A 5,743-nucleotide genomic window follows, 5' to 3' on the forward strand; every position below is an offset into this window, starting at 1 on the left:
TTTTTTTCCTGTGTCATATATGGCAGCGCTGTTCAATGTTTCTTGAATACATTACCCACTGTAGTATGTGATGTGTGAATAAACTCCAAATCTGTGTCAGGCTGTTGTGTACATGCATTTTGAGGAATGAGAGGAGTTTTCTTTTATATCCCTGGTAAAGTGTGTATTAAAGGGTTTGGAGCTAAAAAAAAAAAAGCTTCACCTCTGCGTTACCTCTGAGCCGCCTTTGGGGTGCAAGTAGTTTCTCTTAAAAGTCAAAGGGCAAAATAAATGTTTAGAAAACCTGCTTTTGTATTTATGAGCCATGAGAACTCTATAAGTTATTTGACCACCATCTTGTAAAACGAGGTCGGGCTGCGTATATTTTTTAGTATGAATGATGTCTCCCACCTCCAGAGAAGTAAAGCGGAGGTTTCCATGCAGTGGCTGAGAGAGAGACAGAGGGCCTCAAACACATGTAGAGGGGAAGAGGCCTTATATAAGGGCAGAGCGATTGAAGACTCACACATGGGGAGTGAATGTACAGAGGCTGCTTAGAAGTGCGTGCAAAGGTTCCCCAAGGGCTACGGATAGGGCAAAAGTGCGAGGGGGCGGGGGGGGGAGTGAGACAGAAAAAAGGGGAAAGAGCGAGCAAGTGTTCATCACAGCCTGCTGTCGTCGTCGTTTCTTCCTCCTCTCGCACCCGGGTCAGTCGGCCCCCAAGGTGCAGCAGTCTGCAGCCGTGCAGAAAACACTCACACTCTTGTCTCCTCCACTGCTCCCAACACTGGGACTGGAGCCTAATTTGCAGCACATGCGTCCAACTTTGCCCCAGCCCCCTTCCCCACACCACACTCTTCCTCCACTTCTCTAACAACTTCCTTTCCTCTGTACCCCCAGTGCCTGCTGACGCCCCCCCCCTCAGCTATTGTTTCAGTGAAACATCACGTTTGTTTTCACTCGAGTTGACCCTTCGATTGACCTGCCCGACAGACGATTGCTTCCGTTTCCTTGTGGATTTACAAATATGTCCAGTTGCAGATCAGATGTGGAGCAGGTTTACTTTCACACACAAATCATACAAGATTTCTTAGTATTATTATTATTTCTCTGTATGATATTATATAGCTTACTACTGGGATAAATGTAGCAGCAGTTCAGAAGAAAAAGGGGAAACCCCCCTCTGTGTGTCAGTATGTGAACACTAGGTGGCAGTCTCTGACAGATAATGGCATCTCCTGCAGCAGTGGATGTTAATCTGATACAACTATGAACTCAGAAATTAAGACTTGATTTATAACCCAATGCTTTTTTTAAATCTTTCTTTGTTTATTGGTCTTATGGTAAAATGAGTGGACTCTGCTCTATATGGTGAAGATGTCGGGACTGGCTTTACACTACAGGACGATATATTCTGCCGAGACTTTAGAACACAGCCTAACAACCACTCAATAATCCTAAAACTGATTTTGCCTTCATTTAGGCTGTGAGGAGTGGAAACTAGTGTTATGGAGTTATTGGACAGTGAGAGGAGTCCATCCACCCATCTTTATCCTCCATATTCGGGTGCCAATCTCAGCTGACATAGGGTAATAGGCAGGATACACCCTGGGCCTTATGGCGATAAACAACCATCCACTCTCACATTCATACTTGTGGTCAATTTCGAGTGTCCAATTTTCCTAATCCTCTTATTGCATGTTTTCGGACTGTGGGAGGAAGCGAGGGAACCTGCAAACTCCACGCAGAAAGGCCCTTGATGTGACCGGCCCTACACCAACTGTACAGCCCAGTGAGATGGAGTCAACTGAGGAGAATCCCCTGACAGCAGGAAAACATGTAAACACTCCGAAAACTGATGGCAGTGACTCGGTAGGTAGAAGTGTATATTCAGCATTTGTATTTGTTGTTGTTTTTTTTTTGTCCAACTCCATTTACTCTGACAGAGAAAGTTCTGTCAACTTTCCTTTTGCCCTTGGCTGTTACACAACCAAAAAAATTCTGGGGGTTTTTGATTTTCCAAAACCTAAATCTGACGGTGCAATCATGTAACCTTTCTCCCACCCCCGGCACCGACAAGGTTATCACCTTCAGCCCGATGGATGGACATCACAGCTGTCCCCGACTTGTCTGCCCACTGATCATTGGAGGGACAGTGAAGGACAGGTGGAAGGAAGTGTTCTCATCCTCTACTCTTTTGTCCCGCGTTGAGGACTCGGTGGCACCGGCGCTGTAGTTTCTCCCACTCAGCAGGTGTTGACTTTTATCAGTAGTGACATGAATGTACAGAAGTGCCAGGGCGCATCCTCCCAGCTGCTGTCAGGTGTCGTTCCCGCTAACGCTCCACCTAGCCCCTGACCTCACAGGCACCCGGGCGCGCCTGTCTGTTTGCCTGCCTGCCTCTCTCCCACTGCACACCTGCACACATAAACACATTCACACACATCAGACACAGACTCCGATTGAAGTCTTTTTTTTTTTTTTTCACAGAAGGCCAAAAATACGACGTTTGTGGCTTTCTCGCGAACCTGTCAGAGTTTCTGGGTTCTGGGCAAAGTAACATATGATGGTGACACATTGATGCCTTCACTGACACAAATGATGTGCGTCCAGGTGGGTTTTTGCCTTTTTCTTTCTTCTTTTTTTTCCGTGCTTTTGACTCCTCCTGTGTGCCAGCCCACAGTCTGTGAGGAATTTCACTGCCCATTACAGTAAGCAGAGCAGCATTTTGAATATTTCATATCCGAGTCAGAGTTATGAGATGACGCCGAAGTGTGAAAATAAAATGTTTGACTCTTGGCTCGCGGAAAGGCGAATGTGGTCATTGTGAAAAAGCAGGTCAAGGTTAAATTTGCTCTGTGGATATAAATAGCCCCCTCGGTGCCGTCCCCCTGATCTCACCGTTATTATTTATTTATTGCTGCCATGATCTGGGGAACACGTCCATCCGCCGCCCATGCTACTTCACACAGCTAATGACAATGACATGAGAAGGACAAATCTGCATTTCAGAGCCTTTTAATTCAGGCTACGTACGAGGTTAAGTGTAACAGGCCCTATTGTGTTTAATGTAACTTGTCCGTTTGGATCCTGGCTTGCTTTTGCTGTTCCGTTTCCAGGTTATAAAAATGACTCCTGTTCCCGACATGACTCTGCCTTTTTTTTTTTTTTTTTTTTTTTTAAACATAATTTCTCAATTGTATAATAAATTTTCATCGACAGAACCCAAGGCTTGACAAGTAACATTGCACATACCAGTAAAATTGTGTTATTTGGCTAGGAAATGATTCAAAATGTCAGAAGTTGAAAATAATCAACTCCTCTTTCTTGGCTCATTATACGATTGGTTCCTTCTGTTGCAGTTTTTTTTTTTTTTTCTTCCTCTCCTCTGTTTTGTCTCCGTTGTGTCTGCACAGTCTTAGTGGTCCATTCAAGATTTTCATAATTTGAATTGGTCTCAAGTTTTGGTTTGTGTTCTTTTTTGTGTTGCTCGGCTGATTCGACTCAGTTGACAACTTTATATCAGGGTGAAGTGAATTTCAGGTGTCTGATTGAAGTGCTCTGAAGGTAAAACGCAGCACTGATTGGATTTTAAAGTCGACATATTATACCCTATTTCTCCAAGTTTAACTAGTTCCATGGTGTCCTAATGAACATGTCTGTGACATGCTTTGGTCAAAATACTGTAAGGATGAAGCACCACAGCAGTTCAATCACCCTGCCAAAACAGCACTGTTCAGAACGCTCGGTTTTGAGTGCCTGTCTCTTTAAATGCAAAGGAAACTACGTCAGCGTCACTGAGGCTCCGGCAGCTAACAGCAGTTAGCATTTGGAAAAGCCATCATTTGCCGACTCTAGCCGGCACATTGTCGTCATATATAAAATGTATCCACTGGACACGTAAATCCTCAGGCTGGAAGTTTGTGTAGAACTCTGTGCTGCACTGTGCAGCCAAAAATAGAACACTTTGCAGACTTCCGCTCTTCCGGATAATATTGCTCTCGCTTGCACTCTCGCGTTTTTTAGGGACAAAGCAGAGCTCCGTGAGACAACAATTCCAGGAATGTGACGTAGCAATGAGTGCGTAAGTCAACATATCTCCTGTACTTACACAAAAACCTGAAGTCATCTTTTTTCACACTTTGCCTACTCATAAGACCTCCAAATATAGTACCAAATATAAGTATTAAAATTATTAAAAAGTTCATTTTGCATAATACGTCTCCTTTAAAGTGTCATCACTTTTATTTTATATTGTTCCGGCTGATTTTAGAGCGTCCCCCTGCTATGAAATCTGTTTTTATTGCCACATGTCATTGCCGTGTTGTGTATGTGAATATCGCCCCCTTAGTTGCAAAAGAATTATCTAATGCCACTGAACAGCGCAGGCCAGCTTGCACTTTATGCTTGGCTCCTGGCCAATTATGTCATGTGTGGCGTCGCTTTGAAGCCGAGGTAAAGAAAGTATACTTTTAATGATTTAGCATCGACTGCCTTTCTATTCTGTATTCCATTATCTCATTTCCATGATTTGTAACTACTCGGAGGCAGGAATTATTCCTCCGGGAAAATAATTTCTTGGCACGGAGGCGGACACCTGAATTGAAAATACACACTGGGCAATTTTAATTTGAGAGGATACTGAAAAATGACCCATTTGTTAAAGCCCTGTTTGATAATCAAAGCTAATGGATCATTTCAATTTTCATAACACTGCAATTGCTTAAAAAGGAAACAAGAAGCAGCTGCTTGTGTCTTGTAATTTGGATATATGAAATGAGAGGGTTTATAATTAAATGAAAGTATGCTTTTTTTGTGATTGTAAAGCTTAATTGTTTTGGGTGTTTTTTTTTGTAAGTGATTTAAGTTGAATCAATTCATTTTGTTTTAAATGACTGCTGCCAATGAAGTACATGTGTGTGTCTGTGTGTGTGTGTGTTTTATAGAGATTTTAAACTGCCACAAAATGACCAAAACAGCATTACAGGTGCATCATCATGACGCATATCACTCACCAATGTCCCCGTCCTTGACAATGTCACACTAAACTGAGGAACAACAACAATCTTCTGGGATCTGTTCAGTGAGCCTGACATTTTCAAACTCTCGTTTTCTTAGCCCTAATTCTCCCTGTCACTCTCTCTCCTTCGCTTTGATGGTAGCCGGTTTCTCATTGGCTGGAAGCGCAAAGACAAGTTGATTGATCAGGCTGGGGGGTATTGATCAAACTGATCCTCTGCCGTGACCCCTGACCTTCTGATTGACAGCAGCCCCAATAATGAGGCCTCAGAACAGAGAGTGTGGTATGGAGGTGGGTGGGTGAGGGTGGGGGGGGGTTGTTTTGGGAAGGACATCTGTGGGGGGAAAAAACCCAAGGGGATGGGTAACACGCACGCACACACACACCACATACCATACAAGGCCCCAGCTCAATCAACTTGGTGCCATTGTTGCATGGCGTTGCCCCCGATAACCCCAATTTGCATAATCGGCTTTTGCATTGTTTGGCCTAGACACATTAAGGTACCACATTGTATTGTTGACTGCAAATCAGCACGTGCCCATTGTTTGCTCATCTCACTGTAGTGTTATGTATTGTTTACTAATGCTGCAGCATGTGTTTTTCTGCTTACTGACTTTAGCTTTGCACTAAACGCATTATTTTTCTCCCCCCAGGCCCAGACTGTGTGAACGCAAATTGTCCATAAACAAGCACAACGTTGCTTATGTACTCCATAGAGCACTTTGACCAGCTGTGACACCA

This window comes from Microchirus variegatus (assembly GCF_963457635.1).
Source record: "Microchirus variegatus genome assembly, chromosome: 16".
In the NCBI taxonomy this organism is placed as follows: Eukaryota; Metazoa; Chordata; class Actinopteri; order Pleuronectiformes; family Soleidae; genus Microchirus; species Microchirus variegatus.